This window comes from Callithrix jacchus, chromosome 17, assembly GCF_049354715.1.
Source record: "Callithrix jacchus isolate 240 chromosome 17, calJac240_pri, whole genome shotgun sequence".
NCBI lineage: Eukaryota > Metazoa > Chordata > Mammalia > Primates > Cebidae > Callithrix > Callithrix jacchus.
The window spans coordinates 28792572-28813138 of record NC_133518.1 but is presented as its reverse complement, the minus strand read 5'-3'; the positions used below and the strand labels follow the sequence as shown (position 1 = coordinate 28813138).

Sequence of the window (20567 nt, the reverse complement as noted above, 5' to 3'; positions counted from 1 at the left end):
CTAAAAATGTATTTCTGGCCTCTAGTTGTGTTAATCCATTTTGCATTGCTATAAATGAATACCTGAGACTCAATAATTTATTAAGAAAAGAAGCTTATTGGGCTCACAGTTCTGAAGACTGCATAAGAAGCACAGTGCCAGCACTGGCTTCAGGTGAGGGTCTCAGGAAACTTATATTCATAGCAGAAGGCAAAGGGGGAGCAGGTGTATCATGTGGCAAGACAGGAAAGCAAGGAAAGGTTGAGGAGGTGCTGGGCTCTTTTAACAACCAGCTCTCACGTGAACCAACAGGTCATAGATCAAGAACTCACTCATTACTGTTGGCATGGCACCAGGCCATTCAAGTGGGATCTGCCCCCGTGATCCAAACACCTCCCAGTAGGCCCCACCTTCAGCACTGGGAATCACATTGCAACATGAGATTTGGAGGGGACAAACATCTAAACCATATCACCAGGTCTACGGACCACTAGAAATTCAGCCCTCTCTCCAATCACCATTTTACAGATGAAGCCCAGAACAGGAACATGACTTTTCCAGCATCTATGGCCATTTAATGGCAGAACTAGCATGCAAAATCTCCCAAATTATTGGTCCATCTCTTTTTCTAATACAACACGGAAATAATGTACTACAATCATGCTTAAGGGGAAGAAGATATTCTACCAACACAATAATAAGAGCTAAAGTACTGAGCAAATGTTCAATGTCAAGGTAAAAGGAGTAGCAAGGGTAGGGATATACAAGGCCAATCACCTGGAATACTGTAGAGGTTTGACCGTATGTTCCTCACTGTGAAGTCTGAGTTTACATGCACACTCAAAAACACCAAGGCCAGGCATTTTACACAGAGAAAAGCAAAATGACCCAGATATGGGAAAAATTGCCCAGCATATGTTTATAACCCATGTTTCCTCCTCTTTCCCTTCGAAGGTTTGGACTGGTCCTGCAGTATAGTTTGGTGAATTCAGTATGAAGATTTAGAGGCCCAGAGCCAAGAAGATTATGACATCTCCTGTGTTTCCAACACAGAGCACAAAAGTGATGGCAGCAATGTGTGATGCAGGTGTTTTTTGTGTTGTTTGTGTTAGAAAACAAAAACAAAATAAAATAAAAACTTTAGGGAGGCCATAAAGGAAAGAACATTTTAGGTCAAAAATTAGAAAAAATTTGCTAAAACTCAGTCATTTCTCTGATGACTTAGGGAACTTCCTTCCTTGACACATTCAGATCTCAAATTTTTTTCCCCAGCAATGCAGTAAGACAGAAACTATATTCTGCAGAACAAGTTCATGTCGATCTTTTGGATTGTCTGTCTTGCTTCTGTGCTTTAACAAATTAACTCAGTAAATATGGGAGGCAAGCAACATGACTAGCCTTTGCCCTAATTTGATTCAGCCCTCAACATCACTGCTAGTAAGTAACAGGATTCTTTTTCTTAAAACCCTTCAGATGGCACCAGGGCAAATTCCACAGTGCATTTATGAGTCAAGAGACAGTATCTCCATGTGAGAGATACCAATTTGGCTGGAATTTCTAGATGGCTTTCCCACTATAGGAATCCAAGCAAACCATTGTCATTCTTCCCTCTCTAGCAAAAGAAAAGAAAATCTCAGCCTTTAGAGCATTCATTCTGGCTCAAGAACAGGGTTTTCTTTCCTGGAAACAAGGACTGGCTCAGTGAGACCTCGAAAGTTGGTGCTTTGTGGTGTTGCCAAAATGCTTGTTGCTGGCAAGCAATGGAAGGAGGTTTCACTCTTGATGCCCCTCAGAGTGAAACAACACATTCATTATTTAATAATTATTCAGCAATGGAGAAATTTTAGCCCAAGAAAAAACTGAACTTAGACAACTTCACTAGTAGGAGTATTTTAAGAATTATAAACAGAAATCAGATTACATTAAATAGTGAGTTTCTAAGCTGAGTACAAGATAAATTGCCTAACAGGCTGAATAGGGAAATAAAGAACTTAGTTGTGGATTCACAGTCTTGGCATGAGTCTGTAACTGGTAGCACTGGGTGAGCCCATTTCCTGTGCCCTCCAGCCTAAGGCCTCACAAGCACCTCAGCACCTGGATGCTCCTAGGACCCTTCTGTTACCAGCCCCATGTGCTGGCAATAACTGAGGCAACAGTGAGAATGACCCAAATAAAGGAGTCAGAACTATAACATGGCACATAATTCAGTTTCTTCCAGGCCTCAGCAATAACCATTTTGTATCCATAACTTCTCCTAAGAGATTTTATTTCCCAAGTAATCACCTACTATAACAGTCTCTAAGATCCCTGGGAAGGCTGAGGCTACTTCAGGTGGTCCATTAGATCAATCTATTTCCATAATCACACCAAGATGCCATTTACCTTTTTCACTGTATTGACAACTGCACTGATGATGTCAAAGCAATGGTGACAAAAACTGCTGACACCTTAGCACAATTCAAGGCAGTAGCACCAAATTTCATTAATATTTATTATATTCTTTACTGCCACACATTTCATAGTACTCAAAAAAAAAAAATCCCTGCCAGTTTGAGTGTCCTCAATGAAGCTGTGATAACTACTCATTTTATTATATCTCAACCCTGAAGTATACATGTTTTTAATATTCTGAGTTATGAAATGGGAAACATGCATAAAGCACATACATCTATTGCATATGAAGGTATAATACTTGTCTCAAGGAAAAGCACTTGTGCAGTTGTTTGTGTTACAAGCTAAACTAGCTGTTTTTGTCAAAGAATATAACTTTTACTTGAAAGAATAGCCACGAGACAAGCTGCAATTATTCATACTTGGGTATTTGGCAGGCATTTATTAATTGAATAAATGTACTATATTCAGTATATCAACAAATGCTTTTGGTTGCAAGAACAGAAATGACTAACAGTAAGAAAATTACACCTCATAACTAGAAGTCAAGAGACAAAAGAGCTCAACAACGTCATACGATTCAGGTGCTTTCCATCCCTCTGCTCTGACACCTCAGTGTTGGCTTTCCTCTTGTTGCAGGTAGCAAGATGGAAGCAGCCTGTCCAAGGCATTATGTTTAGGCAGGACAATGTCCTGACCAAAAGAGATTATTTTCCCCTCCTGTGGCTTTCTCTTAGAGAAAGGGACACTTTTTCTAGATTGCCACTGCAGACTCATTTCATTGACCTGAATTTTGTCACATGTCTATCCCTAAACTAATCCCTGGCTAGGGGAATGGAATATGCCTTTGAACTAATCAGGCCCAACATAGGGTCTACAGGTGGGGTCAAGTTTCCCTGAGGCAAAGGCCTGGTGGCTGAAGGGCTGATCACCCTTCAAAACAAAATTAGGGCTTTGTTAACTAGGAAGAAAAAAGGGAGACTAGAAGAAACCTGTAGGCAATCATATAGGGACCACTCCATTCAGTAAATGAAGGTCTAGAAAAGTGGTTACCAAATGCGGGTCAGCAGCCAGGCTACAAAGGAATCACCTGGGAACTTGTTAAAAATATAGCTCAAACTGTAATGTGCATATGAATTGCCTAGGGATCTTGTTAAAATACATATTCTGCATTTGCAGCAAGTTCCCAGAAAACACAGTCACTGCTGACTTATGGACCACACTTTGAGTAGGAATGATACAGACCTTCCACTTCAAATTACTGACTTGGAATCTCCTGAGTGATCCTAGTTTAAGAACTGGGTTCAATGTGGTAAACATCAACAATGCACAAGATCGGCATTCATTCATTCATTCATTCATTCATTCAATCAATAAGTATTCATAGAAACAAGCCCTGTGCTTACTGCTGAAACTACAAAGGGTCCACATGCTACTGGGGAGGAGTGGGCTGACCTATATACAGATATCTTTAATGTAAAGTGAGAAGGGCTCTAGTAGAGATATGCACAAAGTTTTCTGCCATCCATCAAGGAACAAGGAGTGACTTAGTGAAGGTGGGCTTGACAGGAAATGTTTCACAGAAAAGGAGAGACATTAGAGCTGAGCTTTCCTTAGGTGCCCAGAGACAGACAATGTGTGTGCAAGAAAGCCCAGAAATATAAATGAGCCAAGCACATTCAGGGAACAGTGAGAATGTCTCTGTGGCTTATGTACAGGCTGACATGGGGTGGGAGAAGGAGGAGCTTTTAAAAATCCTGATGCCGGCCAGGCACTGTGGCTTATGCCTGTAATCCCAGCACTTTGAGAGGCTAAGATGGGTGGATGGCTTGAGCTCAGGAGTTCAAGACCAGCCTGGGCAACATGGTGAAATCTCATCTTTACGAAAAATACAAAAATTAGCCTGGTATGGTGGCACGTGCTTGTAATCCTAGCTACTTAGGGGGCTGAGGCAGGAGGATCCCTTGAACCTGGGAGGTGGAGCTGCAGTGAGCCAAGGTTGCACACTGCACTCTAGCCTGGGTAACAAAGTGAGACTGTCTCAAAAAAAAAAAAAATCCTGATGCCCAGGCCACACCCAAGAGCAATTAAATTCTACTTTCTTTAGGGGAACAGGAAGGAGGAATGTAGGCATCAGTATCTTTTAGAGGAGAAAGCTGAGAACCACAGCTTTACAACAGCTAGTGCCTGCCTGACCTGTTTGCATAGAGCACGTTCTTCAATAAGGATAGAGCCCTTCCTTCCCAAATGTACTTTTCATTTCCATTTGATATTCAAAATCAGAATTATTAAAAAGCGTTTTGGCCCCAGAGGCCACGTGATGGGCACTGAAATGGAACTCCCCTGCACCAGGGCCTGTGGGATGCAGGCAAATGAAGCCTGCCCTTTGTTCCCCTGCCTGCATTGGTGAAAGCTGATCCCTGTGAGCCTCTGTCACTGGGCAGAGGGCACGTTTTTCTCTCGCTAGCTAGCCTAGACCACAGGGATCTTTGAGTAGAAATATCTGCAAAGTGTTTGCTGAATGAGAAACATTTCATCACCCCACCCTGTTTTCCTAACTGAATGCCTATTCAATAATTTGGGTATATTTTTATTTGATAAGATGAAAAGATGAACTCTCCACATTATGAAGGCTGACAGAATATTCTTTTTGTAGGTGCTTCACAATATGAATTTGAAATGCTAGCTCTTGGTTTTGATCTTTGTACTCAGGTGCTGAAATGTTATAGTTAAGAAAAGTTGTCCCTTCTCTCATTTATCACCATTAAGGTTCCTGAAATAATCTTTAAAGAGTCCAAATGCTGCCATAAAATGTTCGTCACTGTTTTCTCCTCAAGTTGCTGAATTTCTGGGTTGTTTTGAATTTTTAAAATACATTTTAAACCTTAAATATATAAAACAAACATAACTAAAAAAAAAAAAAAACACCACTCCAAACTTGTTTACCATCTAACTCAGGCCCCCAGTTTTCAAATTCTTCCACCCCCTTTAGTAGAATGGCACATGCTCTTCTGCTGTGGCACAATGGAGAAAGGAGAGTGACCTGTGCAACTGCCACAGTCCCCCAGCTTCCTGGGAATGCTCGCCTGACTTTGGGCAGACATAGATGTGGCCCTAATGAGGATTTTGACTGTGTTGTTTTACAGCTCTATCCAACACACAAGAGGGGAAGTGTGGCTTTGTTTTCAGAATTAAACTGTCTCCCAGGAAGCTTTCTGCGGTCCTCTTTGCTTTTCCTTGGAAAGGCCCCAGATAAGAGGCAGGCTGTTGTTCCTCCACAGCAATTCACAGGTTTACTTTTCAAATAATGTACCCAATCTCTTCCCTCCATGATAGCCCAGGCTTTTCCCTACAATCAAATGATGTGACCTGAAAACAAACACTTATCTGGAGTTCTGACTCAAAGAACTGGGTTCTACGGGAATTACAGGCTTTTGCTCTGGCTGTACAGATGTGACTAGGAATCCATGCCATAGTTCATGCAGCTTCGGAAATGGCCTCCATGTGCAGAGGCGTGCCAGTGTGTGGGTGGCCCAGGATGAAGCCAGCCCCTCCTGGGCAAGCCTCAGCGGAGTTTGAGTCTCCGAGCAGGAGACCTGTGACTCACACCTGTCCACTTATAATGTGATTGCCCCCACCACCAAGTTTGCATTCACAGAGCCCCAGATGGACTGTCCCCAGCATCCTCACTTGTGTGGTGGCCACTCATTCCTGTGGCCACTTTAACAGAACTTGGCTCACCCAAGTCCTTGCTTGGATACAAACAAGCTGGCCTCTGACAGGAGGGGAGTGGAGATTCCCTCAGCATCTTCTCCCGGACATTACCTCCCTCTTTGTAGACGGCTGATTGCTTTCGAAATACCAGAAATCATTATTTTACTTTTACCTTACAGGGCTAGTGTGTGCTATGATTAATTAGCTAAGGCTCTTAGAAAACAGTAAATGCTGAGCAGCCCTGTTAGTTCCCCTTTTAAAAAGCACTTTAACAACCCCGGGCAGCTAGTTTGATGAGAAGTGCTACTTACTGCGACTCTCATGAGCATTCCTTTTTTTAACTGATTCTCAAAGGCTTTTCAGTCCCTCTGATAAAAATGCACTCCTTCTAAATGATCTGAAAATTAAGCAGGAACACAAATTTTATCTTTAAAAAAATCATTCCTAATTCCTAATGAAGGAAAAAGAAGAAATAATTTCATGCTAATTAGGAGGGAGACACATGGCCTGCATTTTGGAGATAAATAGGACAAGGGTTTGAGTTTAAAGTTTGACTGGAAAATGTCTGCCTCAAAGGAAAATTAAATTTGAAGAACTTGCTCACAGCCTAGGGATCCCACTCAAACCATTCTTACCATTTCCCCTTCTCTTTTCTTCCCCTCCCACACCCCCTTTCACTGCCGAACCCCACAGGAAACGGGAGGGAGTCTTTACATGGCGCATTAGTACATCTTGGGTGGTGCCGAAAAGCAGGGATTACAAATGCAGGAGACGGTTTGGCAGCGGATGTGCCTCAACCCAGCTCTACGGATTCCACATTCTTCCCCTGGAGGGGAGCAGTCGCTGCGGTTGCCTGAAAGCCCATACTGCCAGCAGCCAGGGGTTCAGCAAATGCCTGGGGAGTTGAAGGGTTTTCTGGAAACCTGTCCAATCTCTGCCTCTTTCTCTGGGGATGCACAAGGATGTGCCAAATGCATCCCGTTTGATAGTTTTAAAATTGCCCCTTACATGTGTTTTTAATTTTTATGTAATAAAGGAATGACTGCTTGATAATTAAAGAGCAGCTGGTGATTAAAATCAGTTTCGTTGATGACTAACAAACACAAATAAAACCTGATATAAATCTTTATGAGATCTGTGAGGCCCACAGCAGTGACAATTCCTCTTCTCCTAATCATGTTTTCTCTGAAGCAGCATGTCTCTCCACTTCCCCCAGCTTTGTTTTGGCCTAGTAATTCTCTGGCTTATACAATTGCTTATCCTTTAACCTCCTGTTTTTGATGACCAACTAGTGTTTATTTTAAATGTAGTTACTGGCCAATTAAATGAAAATTAGCTACATTTAGAGACCGAGTTCCTGATTACTGCTTCCTTTAGCATCTATTCATTCTTCTTTAGGCTATCTTGAAAGCAGAAATCCCAAGGCACAGATCACTTTGCCAGGGCACCTTAGAGTAGCTACCTGTTAAATCCAGAATTGAAGAAAGTAGAGAAGGGACGCTGTCTTCACCCATTAGGGCCTGGAGGAGGCTGGGCTGTTACTGGAGACGTTTCCTGTTGTAATTCAGTTAACCCTTTTTTTTTTTTGAGACAGGGTCTTGCTCTGTCACCCAGGCTGGAGTGCCCTGGTGTGACCTTGGCTGACTGCAACCTCTGCCTACCGGGTTCAAGCCATTCGCCCACCTCAGCCTCCCAAGTAGCTGGGAATACTGGCATCTGCCACAACGCCCAGCTTATTTTTGTATTTTTAGTAGAGCCAGGGTTTCATCATGTTGGCCAGGCTCGTCTCAAACTCCTGACCTCATGTGATCCATTCCCCTCTGCATCCCAAAGTGCTGGGATTAAGGAGTTAGCCACCGTGCCTGGACAACTCTTTTTTGATTCAAGACAGACTCTCCTACCAGTAGATCAGGCAAATTTCACAGAAGGAAAAAAAGGAGGAGGAGGAGGAGAGAGAAGCCTTTGTTTCTTTAGGGCAGCTGAAATCCATCTTCCTTTTTACCCAAAAACTGACACAACTGTTTGGGTGAAGGAGAGGCTCCCTTTCTGGGTTGGGTAGAGCACATAGGCTATAGCAGTCAGCATTAGGGAACAGCCGACCTGTAGGCTTCCTATTTTTAAATCAAAGCCATTGTGCTAATCACCCAGATAATCTGATATGGGTATCATTTATTCTGAAATGAAAACAAGAAACACATCTCTGATAGAATTCATTAGTCCAATCCTTTTTCAGTCCCAGCATGTGCTTCTGCAGATTGCATAATGTCTATGTAAATTCTATAGGTTGTATTTCAATTTATATTGCTTCCTCACGAGGAAATGTCTTCTCCTGTTGCCGTGGTTTGAATGTTTGACACCTCCAAACCTCATGCTGAAATTTGAGCCTCAGCATTGGAAGTGAGGCCTGGTGGGAGCTGTTTGGGTCATGAGGGCGGCTCCCTCATGAATGGCTTGGTGCCATCCTCATGATAATAAGTGAATTCTCACTCTATTAGTTCTCACAAGGGCTGGTTGTTCAGAAGACCCAATCCTCTTACTCTCCTCTCTCTTGCTGGCTCTCTTGCCATGTGATCTCTGCACACACCAGTTCCCCTTTGCCTTCCACCATGAGTCCTCAACCTGAAGTCCTCAACAGAAGCAGATGCTGCCACCATGATTCTTGTACAGCCTGCAGAACCATGGGCCAAATAAACTTTTTTTTTTTTTTAATAAATTACCCAACCTCAGGTATTCCTTTACAGCAACTCAGAGTATGATGCCTATAGGGGTCAGTTAACTCTGTTTATAACAGCAAAAGTGGAAAATTGCCTAAAGTACAATGAATGATTGGGATTGGTTGAATAAAGTAAATTAGACATTCATTTAATGAAATACAGTTCAGCCATTAAAAATGGAAAGGACTTCCACTCTGAGTGATAGAAGAGACATCATTCTTACACTTACAATGAAATTAACTGGGTTAACTTCAAATTCAGAAATTATTTTGGAATTTATCAGAGAGCTGAAGTGTCAGAACAAACAACAGGCTCAAAATCCAAAGGCACTAGGGTCAGCCTAAAGCCTGAGGACACAGAATAGACCTGGTGTCGAACCATGTTAAAGGTTTTGTCCACAATTTCCAGCCTGGAGACTGGGACCATGGTGGGGTTGCCTGGCAAGGTTTCACTGGGGCAGGTCTGCTGCTGTTTTCCAAAGTTACTTAGGGGAGCTGAAGGATTTTTGGGAACCCCTTAGTTAGCTGGCCCTTGCTTAGGTCAGCTTATTTCTTCCCCATCCCTTTCAGGGAAGTTATGATTAATTTGTAACATAGGAAAATGCATTTATCACAATCTGCATTCCATCTTTTCTCCCACATCCTGGTTGAGGTGTTTTTGTTGTTATTTTAATTTTACTTTAAGTTCTGGGATACATGTGCAGAACGTGCAGGTGTGTTACATAGGTATACATGTGCTATGGTGGTTTGCTGCACCTAACAACCTGTCATCTAGGTTTTAAGCCCCACATGCATTAGGTATTTGTCCTAATGTTCTCCCTTCCCTTGCCCTGACCCCCTAACAGGTCCCAATGTGTGATATTCCCCTCCCTCTGTCCACGTGTTCTCATTGTTCAACTCCCACTTACAAGTGAGAACATGCAGTGTTTGGTTTTCTGTTCCTTTGTTAGTCTGCTGAGAATGATGTCTTTCAGCTTCATCCATGTCCCTGCAAAGGGCATGATCTCATTCTTTTTTATGGCTGCATAGTATTCCATGGTGTATATATGCCATATTTTCTTTATCCAGGTTGAGTTTTTTAAAATTTACATGTAATAAAATTCACTTCTTGTGGTACAGTTCTATCAGTTTGGTAAATGCACAGAATTGTATTATGGATCACTATAATGCTATACATAATAATTCCATGACTGCAAAGTTTCCTTATGCTATTCCTTTATAGACAAGCCACCCCTCAACCCCTGATCTGCTAACTACTCATCTATTTTCCTCCCTATAGTTTTGCTTTTTCCAGAGTGCTATATGAATAGAATCAAACAATTCTCGGTCCAGCCTCTCAAAATGCAGGTAAGATTTATCTATGTTGTTTTGTGAATCAATGGTTCATTCAGGTTTATTGCTGGTGGCATTCTATTACACATATGTACCACACTTTGTGGTACATCTGGGTTGTTTCCAATTTTTAAATCAGCTACAAACATTTACCTATAGGTTTTTGTATTGTAGGAGACCAGAATATGCCACCTGAAAATATTCCTTTTTGGCATATGGATTGTTTTGTGCTAATCATTTTGAGAAACTGTAGACACAGAAGATCAGAAAACAGAGTACAAATTATAAAGGAAATTTATGTGTATAAAGGAAATCTCCATTTGTATGGGTGTCTCCCTATGTACCATGAAGAGAAGGATGACATTACATTAGTAGAGACTCTTATCAGTGGAGAAGGCACCGGACTTAAATCTGTGTAAGAAACCTTACACTTGTTATCCTGCTTTCCTAGGCATCTCCTTATGATTGTCCTTCCTCACATCCTTCCCTCTTCATTTTGTTTCACTAGACAATTGTACTTAAGCCTGAATTCAAAGCCATATCTTTGTGATTTACTTATTCCTGTGGGTATCTCCCATACATATGTAAGTTATATATGTTGTTCAATTTGTTTGTTTTCCACTTGTTAATCTATCTTTTGTTATAGGAGTTTGTTCCAACTAAGAATTAGAACAGTAGGGAGAAAATTATTTTTTCCTCTCCTATAGTTTGAACATCTCTTATTTTGTTTTGGATACATAGCTAGGCATGAGATTGCTGGGTTGTATGTTATGTATATGTTTAACTTTATAAGAAACTGCCAAACTGTTTCCCAACGTGGATGTACCATTGTGCATCCCTACCAGCAATATATATGAATTCCAGTCCTCAACATTCAACACTTCATATTGCCAAGTTTTAATATTATAGCTATTCAAATAGTCATGATGTGGGTTTTTGGTGTGGTTTTAATTTGTATTTCCCGAACGATTACTAATGAACATTTTTTATTATGCTTATTTTACATCTAAATATGTTCTTTGGTAAAAACTCTTGTTTCAATTTTTTGTTTTTAAAAATCGGGTTTTTTATTTTCTGGTTGTTGAGTTTATGAGTTCTTGATATATTTCGAATGTAAGTCCTTTGATAGATGTGATTTTAAAATATTTTCTCTTAGTTTGTGGCTTGTCTTTTTTATTCTCTTAATCAAAGAGCCAAAGCTTTTGCAAAACAAAAGTATTTTTAAATTTTAATAAAGTTTATCAATTTTTCTTTCATAAATCATGATTTTGGTGTTATATCTAAAAACTGTTTTCCTAACTCAGGATTTCTCAACAGGTGCACAATTGACATTTTGGACCAGGTAATTCTTTGTTGTGGGGGGGTGTGTCTTGTGCATTGTAGGATGTTTAGTAGTATTCCTGGCCTCTACCAATCAATGCCTGTAGTGTGCATGTGTGCATGCATATGCAAACACACACACACACACACACACAGACACACACCCCAATTATAACAATTTTAAAAAGTTGCCAACATAAACAGATGTCCTCTGAACTACAAAGTTGACCTTTGCTCAGTGGCCTAACCCAAGGTCATACACATGTTGGCCAGACTGGTCTTGAACTCCCAACCTTGTGATCCACCTGCCTCAGCCTACCAAAGTGCTGGGATTACAGGCGTGAGCCACCATGCCTAGCCTCACTTTCTCCTGTTTTTTCTCAAAAACGTTTTATGGTTTTATACTTTATGTTTAGGTCTATGATCCATTTTGAGTTAATTTTATATGAGATGTGAAATAAAGGCTGGGGTTCTTTTTTGTCTTTTCAGCATATTGACTGCTATAGTCTAAATGTTTGTGTTTTCCCCAAAATTTACAAGTTGAAATCCTAACCCTCAAGGTGATGGTTTTAGGAGATAAGGCTATGAGAGGTGGTTAGTTAATGAGGGTCCTTATAAAAGGGACCCCAGAGAGCTTGTGGTGGGCCTTTCTGCCACGTAAAGATATAGCAAAATAATGGTTGTCTATGAACTAGAAAGCCGGCATTCCCCAGACAGTAAATTTTCCCACACCTTGAGCTTAGAATTTCCAGCTTCCAGAACTGTGAACAATAAATTTCTATTGCTTATGAGTCACCCTGGCTATGATATTTTTGTTATGGTAGCCCAGATAGATTAAAATGTGGACATCCAGTTGTTCCCAGGCCATTTATTTGAAGAGACTTTCTTCTGTCTATTGAGTTGGATTTGTATCGTTTTCAAAAATCAGCTGACTGTATTTATGTGGGTTTATTTCTGGTTTCTCTTCTCTGTTCCATTGATATATGTGTCTGTTGTTTCTGAATTACCACAGTCTTGGTTACTGTAGCATTACAATAACACTTTATTTATTTATTTATTTTATTTTATTTTTTTTTGAGACGAAGTTTCACTCTTGTTACCCAGGCTGGAGTGCAATGGCGCGATCTCGGCTCACTGCAACCTCCGCCTCCTGGGTTCAGGCAATTCTCCTGCCTCAGCCTCCCGAGTAGCTAGGATAACAGGCACGCGCCACCATGCCCAGCTAATTTTTTGTATTTTTAGTAGAGACGGGGTTTCACCATGTTGACCGGGATGGTCTCGATCTCTCGACCTCGTGATCCACCTGTCTCGGCCTCCCAAAGTGCTGGGATTACAGGCTTGAGCCACCGCGCCCGGCCTACAATAACACTTTAAATTAGGTAAGGAGCCCTCCAACATTATTTGTTTTCAAAAATTTTTGGCAAGTCTAGTTTTTTTTGCCTTTCTGTATAAATGTTTAAACCAGCAGTCAACATCTACATAAAAGGCCGCTGGAATTTTTATTGGAATTTCACTGAATCAATATAACGAATTTGGACAGAATTAACGTCTATCTATCTTAACAATACTGAATCTTCTCATCTATGAATGTGGTATATTTCTCCACTTATTTGGATCTTCTCAGAATTTTTTCTTCAGTGTTTTGTACTTTTCATCATACAGATTCCATGTAATTTGTTTCAGATTTATAATTATGTGATTTTTTGTGCTATTATAAATGGTATTGTTATTTTAATTTTGAATTCAATTTTTCCTGCTATTTATATAGAAATATTGATTTGTATGCATTGACTTCATATCCTGAGACTTTATTAAATTCATTTGTTAGTTCTAGGAAGTTCTGTGTTAAGTTGTTTAGAAATATCTATGGAGGAAATCTGTGAATACAGCTGACATCCCCTTTATTTCTATATCTTGTCTTATTATAATGGTTAGCATTACCAGGATGATAATAAATGCAAACTGTAAAAGAAGAAACCTTTGCCTTGTTCTCCATCTCTGGGGAAAGGTCTTCAACCTTTTACCATTAAGTGTGATGTTAGATGTAGACTTTTTGTAGATATTTTTTATTAATTTAAGCAAGTTTTCCTTCTCTTTCTTCTATCCTTCTTCCTTTCTCTCCCTCTCTTTTTTCTTCTTCTTCTTCTCTCTCTCCCTCTCTCTCTTTTCTCCCTTCCCCTTCCCCTTCCCCTTCCCCTTCCCCTTCCCCTTCCCCTTCCCCATCCCCTCCCTCCCTCCCTCCCTCCCCCCCCCCTCTCTCTCTCTCTCTCTCTCTCTCTCTCTCTCTCCTCTTTCTTGTGAGACAGAGTTTTGCTCTTGTCATCCAGGCTGGAGTGTAGTGGCACAATCTTGGCTCACTTCAAGCTCCACCTCCCAGATTGAAGTGATTCTAGTGATTCTCCTGCTTCAGCCTCCTGAGTAGCTGAGATTACACACGTGTGCCACCACACCCAGCTTTTTTTTTTTTTTTTTTTTGTATTTGTAGTAGAGACAGGGTTTCACCATGTTGGCCAGGTAGTCTCAAACTCCTGACCTTAGGTGATTAACCTACCTCGGCCTCCCAAAGTGCTCAAATTACAGGCATGAGCCACCACGCCCAGCTGCAAATTTTCTTTTCTTTCTACTTTGCTGAAAGTTCATATCATGAATACATGTGGAATTTTGTCAGATGCATTATCTGCATCTATTTTCTTTTGTAATCTGTTAATAGCTTACAATGATTAGATTTTAAAAAGCTGAACCAGTCTCACATTCTTTAGATCAATGCCACTTGACCACGGTGTATTATCGTTTGTATATCTTAAATTTTAAGTTTAAAAATGAAAACATACATATACATATAATTTACAGAAAATTTACAGAAATAGATACATAGATATATCTAGTACATGAGTTAGTGTCCAGACCATATATATGTATTGTGTCTGTATATATAGACACACACACAATTTTCAGTGAATACAGCTTGGAGATAATATGCAGATACATATCTGTGTGTGTGTATACACACACACAGTTAAGTATATATATATATATGTGTGTGTGTGTGGGTGTGTGTATATACACACACACACATATATATATATATATACTTAACTGTGTGTGTGTATACACACACACAGATATGTATCTGCATATTATCTCCAAGCTGTATTCACTGAAAGGGGTTAGAAACAATGATATTAAAAGGAGAGCACTTAAATTCTAATGATACAGGTTTCTAAATACTGTCCTCCAATAATAGGAACCAGGAATCATTGAGGAACTGTCTGATTCTAGGGCTGGTGCAATGGAAATAAATATGACCCGGGAGATCTTGTGGTATTTCAATATAAGGAAGTTTAAAAAAAAGAAAAAAGCAAACAAAAAATGTGCAGGAACCAATCTGAAAAAGTTCCCATGAAACAATTTGAGCAACAAAATAAGTAATAAAAGTACAATGTTCATAACTAAAATAATAAATTAAACATCCATGATCTCATAAATAAATAAATGACTAATACGTAAGTGGGAAAAAAGGAAAGCTCTTCTTTAGAAAAGAATCTCAGTTATTATACATATAGAAGGCCTGGGGGAAATATAAAAGTACTGTTAAACCCCATAGTAACCATTGCTGCAGGTTAAATTCTCCAAGGGTGCTAAAAAGAATGGGTGAATATTTAAGTAAAAACAAGATTTTGCATAGTCTCCAAGTATCTCTGTATTAGTTTTTAAGACTCTTTTTAACTTCAAAACTATTTCTAAATAAAAAGTAAAATATAATAAGGAGGAGGGAAAAATGTTTTCGATCTATTAAATTTTAAAAAGCCATTAGATTCCAATTTTATGCACCTACACACATATACACACACACATATAAACACACAACCAACTGAAAAAATTAAAAATTGATTTAAAATAGCTTAAACCAAAATGTAAGACATATCTCTTGGTGGTGGCACAGAGTGCAGTAGTAGTGATTTCAGTTTTATAGCATCATTATTATTATTATTGCTTATCAATATTTTCTTAAATTTTCTACCATGACTGTGCATTCATATTATAATTAAAAATATATTTAAGACATTCCTGGAGGATATGTTTCATGCTTCATATTCTGCATTGTGTTGAAAACAATAATGGGTGCTATCAAAGTGAATTGTTGAAATGAAGCAATACCTTGCTATTTTCTTTTCCAAAATAGATAATCATCCACCCAATTTATATTTGGATACAGAACTTATCTTAGTGCTTTGGACAAAATACTCAGTAATAGTTGAGTTATAAATTACAGGTTTTGTTCTATTTAAGTTAGTATAAAGTTAAGAACATCTGGAAAAACAACATGTATAACATCTGATAAATAGAAATTACAAAAAACATTTAGAGCTAAACATTATCCTAAGCATTTTATATATCTTAGTTTATTCAATCCTTAGCACAACTCAGAGGGGCAAGGATACTACTACTACCGTCATTTTACAGATGAAGAACCCAGGGCACAGAGATTAAGTAATCTGGTCACGCAGCTATAGCAAGTGGCAAGCAGTGATATAAAGCACGTCTATATTTATTGTTATTTAACTTCTCACAGCAACTCATTGAGTTAGGTATGTTTATCTCCAATTGTCAGATGACGAAACTGAAGCTCAGAGAAGTAAATGCTGGCCTAACTAAATGTGTCAGGGCTGGGACACTTGATCTCAAAACCCTTGCTGTTTCAGCTATAACATGCTGCCTCATGCATTAACATGAAGTGGGCAAACCAAAACAGGATATTACCAGAGAGCTGTCAAAACACATCTCCAGTGGAGAACTCCACATGTGGATTAGTACTTTCCCAAGTCTGCTTAAATTTCACACCATCCACCTACATTTTTTTTTCCTACCAGCTGAGAATGGTGACATTTCTTCTTCTCTGGTTTAAATCAGAAAAACTTGCAGCACTACAACCACCAAAGAAGGTATGTATTAGCTTACAGAGATTTTTGTCCCCCTCTCCTTAAATTTAAAGAGGCGGTTAAAAAAAAGAAAAAATCCCACTTCCATTACTGTCTGTAAGAAAGTGACTATAGGAATTCTCAGGCAAAAAAATAAAGTAACTTCATTTTTAGAGTAAATGCCCTGTTGACAAGTTGGCAGGGCTGCCTTGTTTGGAAAAGAATGTGCAGAAAACCCAAAAGATAATTAGTGTGCGGTAACCTAACAGCATGCAGCAGGGCTGTAACGTGTCTGGCACAGGCAGATGTGGCCACACAGTTCATTAACGCTGTATAGTTTGTTTAATTCCAGTTGGGGTAATTAGAGAAGATTCTAGAACCTGCCTAGAGCTCCAAAATAGACTCTGATTTCAGCAGCAGTGGGGTGGATCTAAGCCACCACAGTGGGCCCCAGGAGATTAGAAGATTAGAAGATTAGAATTCCTCGCAAACCCATTTGCTTTTCTTTGACAATCATCTCTGCATTGACCATAATGATAGAGGAGAGGAACAGCATGATGGTCACAATAAAGGAGAATTTTTAAACTGGCTTTAAAATGCACTCTATGGTGATTCCATTATTAAGGTTATCTCTTAACTTATATTTTGCTTAAGTGTCCATTAAAATCACAGGAGTTTCTCATTTTTATGGTGAGTAAATTTTAACAAAATTCTTTATGAAGTATTTTTTTCTATTAATGTAGTTTTGTCTTTCTAATAATTTAAGAAAATTAAAAATTTTTCATTGGAGAAAAACATTATCTAGGTAATACTGGATGTTTTGTATATGAAAATGCTTGCTAGGACTTTGAGAATTTTATCACTTTCCTGATTTTTCTCCTATCCCAATTTCCTTTTTCTCCCTTCCTTTTGCTCTTCCTCAGACCATGGAAATCACACCTGTGCCCAAGATTCTCTGTCTACACATTCAAAACTCTTGAAATTCAGCTCTGATAGATCTCTTTCTGCTTGTGTATTTATATTGTCCAACAGAGCTAAGATGCACTATTTCATATAGCCAATAGAAGCTGCTTTAAAATATGAAGGGGCCCCAACTTGATGTATCCACTTAGTAATTCTCTCGTGCAAATGAGTATTGCATTTTATGTTTATTGGACCTGAAAAATCTATCATATGAATTTGTGTATAATGCTACACTTGCAGTGTGTACTTTCTGATCCTAGCAACTGATGTGAGGGAAGTAATCCAGCTATGCTGAGCAAATAGGGAAAGCTGAGCTACTGCTAGGTATTTTTCAAAAGTCTTCCTCTATATGGTTAATTGGCCAATAGATATTCAAGTGGTTTGGGTCTTTTTAAAAAAATTAAATAAGAACAGATTTTTTTTCTAGTCTACATGTGTAGTCTGTCAGAACAACTACAACTATTTGCCAAATTCCTGCAGCCCGTCTTTAGCAGAAGAAAGAGAACATGTGTGGCTTTTGTTTATAGCCGTAGGTCAGTGTGGTGTGTCACTGATCTGATCAATGCTACCATGTACCCTGGGCATGACTCCAAACTCCCAGAAAAGGATTGCTGTATCTTTCCAGGATCTGCTTTGAAACATTACGTATGTTTTCTTTCTCTCCTTTTACCTGTCTTTTCCTGACTACCTAGAAGGGGTAAACTTGCTTCACTTACCCATCCATCACCCGTTTGCAATCCCACATCTATTTTTCTATGAGTAAGGCAAAAATCATTGTGAGACTTCTCTCCTACCACGTTAGAGGAGTGGTGACCAACATCCCCAATATAAAGCTTATTGTTGGTACCATGCCCAGTCTGGTTTCTTATCCCTAGTGAAACTGAGTAGTTCAGTGAGGGCAAGATATTACCCAAAGCCAGCGCCATTCAGCAAATGGTATAGGCTTCTTGGCTCATCTCCTCAGTTCTGGAGTTCATCACACCATAAACCACAGGGACTTTGTAGGCATGTTATTGTATTAGCACCATACGGAGACTACTCATGGAACTCACATGCAGAATGTGTGATGTCAGAGCAGTTTACATGAATCCAAATTTTGTGCAGCTGTTAGACACAGATGTTTCATTTCATTTTTTATGTCAGCACCATCCCAATAAATCTACTGATCCTGAGATTAAAAAGTAAAGAAAGCTCTGTGTGCTCACACTTATTTCAGAGCCAGGAAGCTCTATACCACTTATACGTAGATGTACACTCATTACCAGGGGTCACAACAGAGCTATGGCTGTCATACTCACAGAAGGACAAATATAGCTGCAGAAATCAATAGGAAAGCAAATGCAAAAGGACAGGATCCCTCATGCAAATAAGAAACTATTATCTAGAATCGGATGCACTCTTTGCAATAGATTCCTGCAAAGGAAAATTTCAGGATGAACATCGCAATTTCTTCAGAAGACATTTGATAAAAATGAATGGTCTTCTGAAAAGGAAAAGTTTTGGCTAATGAGTCTCTCTGACTCTACCTTACAAGCCTGTCTTGGGTTTGCATTCATCAGGGCAAGATACATCATTGTCTTTTACCAGTAAAAGAAAACCTTCAAAGGTTACCACCCAAATAATGCTCATATTCAAAAATAAATAGCTCTCAATGTTTCCTTGGATTTAAGAAGGCTACACACATGTTTTTAAATGCCTGGAGTTTTAGTTATGTATGCTATTTGTGACTCTGCATAATATGACTAGATGTGTTATTTAAAAATAAATGCTGAGACTGGATTTTCTGTGATTCATTTTGGATAGGTTGTGGTTCTTCATGGTTTGGTAAAGAAATAGAACTTTGGAAATAAAAAAAGGGGGCAAGAATTCTCTGCTTTTCTGAACTGGTATAAGCATACTTTATGGTCCCAAATTAAGACTTTAGTTTTTTTCTCCCTCTTTGCCTCACCCTTATCACTTCACTCCAGGGACTTTTACAGAGTCATCTTTTTGCCTTGTGAGATGGGAGAGTAAAGCCTTGCACACACATTGCCCTGTGTGAAAGGGGCTCATGCACAAGAATCATGTGGAGTTGTTTGTTTGACTTGTCTCTCCTCCCCATCATGTTTTATTGTACTTTTTTTTTTAAATCAGAGAAAACAAAACTGCTCCAGCTTATCTTCTGAAGAAGATAGGAAACATTTGACTGCAATATGCTGTGAACATTTTAGGGCATGCTTCTCATTTCAAATGCACGGCCTGCCTAGCTACTTAAGACAGAAAATCCCCTGCTGTGTTCTCTAGGCAGGCACATAGAGCAGATTTTGTGTGATCCTGGACTCAGTTTAGACTCTGGCTCTTAATACTCAGTCATTAAACTGCCATAGAAGATGAAACTCTATTTGGTAGTTTGGGGAAGATCCACTAAGTGGCCCATCCCAAATTTGGTGGGGAGAAGAAATGGATTTCAATTTAGCAACAAGGGAAAAGTGTGCTTGAAATTGAGGCTTACTCAATTTAATTTGGAAGATACTGCTCTTTGAACAGAAAGTTATGCTCCATTGCGCCATCAACTTCAAACATTTTTGAAACTCTCTGGACCTGGTGATAAATGCTAAAGGATTCAGGGTCCCTTTTGAGCACAGTGCTGGCTAGATTGTTGTAACTCAGGGGAGGGAACTCATGTAACAGCCATGACTGATAAGAAACTGCTGGAAATTCTCATCTAGGAAAATCGGAAAATTTGCATGGAGGCCTCATGACAATCATAACAATTATACAAATGCCTCAAGTCGTGAAAGCTAAACTTTGTGAAAGGTTCAGCTCTTGGTGAATGAGATTCTTTTGACTGTTTTCTTGTTGTTTTTTTTTTTTACTCATTCTTTTCATGACTCATACCACTCAAAACTAAGCTGTCATCCTTCTATTAATAATCATATTGTTTTCCCTGTGATCAATATATATCCATTTAATGAGTTTATGTAGGAATTTGCAGCATAAAATAAATCTTACAGAAAAAAAAAATCTGTGCCTCAATGCTTGATTTCTGGAGGTAGTTATATTCTTTTTTTTTTTTTTTTTCCTTTTGAGACAGTATTCCTCTGTCACCCATGCTGGAATGCAGTGGTGCTATCTTGGCTCACTGTAACTTCTGCCTCCCGGGCTCAAACAATCCTACCTCAGCCTCCAGAGGAGCTGGGACTATAGGCACACACCACAATGTCCAGCTAATTTTTTGTATTTTATGTAGAGAGTGG

At 39.3% G+C, this 20567-nt stretch overlaps 1 long non-coding RNA gene across 24 annotated transcripts in view; it reads right to left on the bottom strand.

The window, feature by feature from the left end:
- Positions 1 to 20567, bottom strand: part of LOC103788753 (uncharacterized) — a 112968-nt gene that overhangs the window by 34624 nt on the left and 57777 nt on the right. For 23 of the 24 annotated variants that reach the window (XR_008477344.2, XR_008477342.2, XR_013528504.1 and 20 more), the window contains one exon: positions 6396 to 6481. The exons of the other annotated variant lie outside the window; for it this stretch is intronic. This is a non-coding gene — a long non-coding RNA (uncharacterized LOC103788753). The remainder of the gene's footprint in view (positions 1 to 6395; positions 6482 to 20567) is intronic. 24 annotated transcript variants of the gene reach the window in all.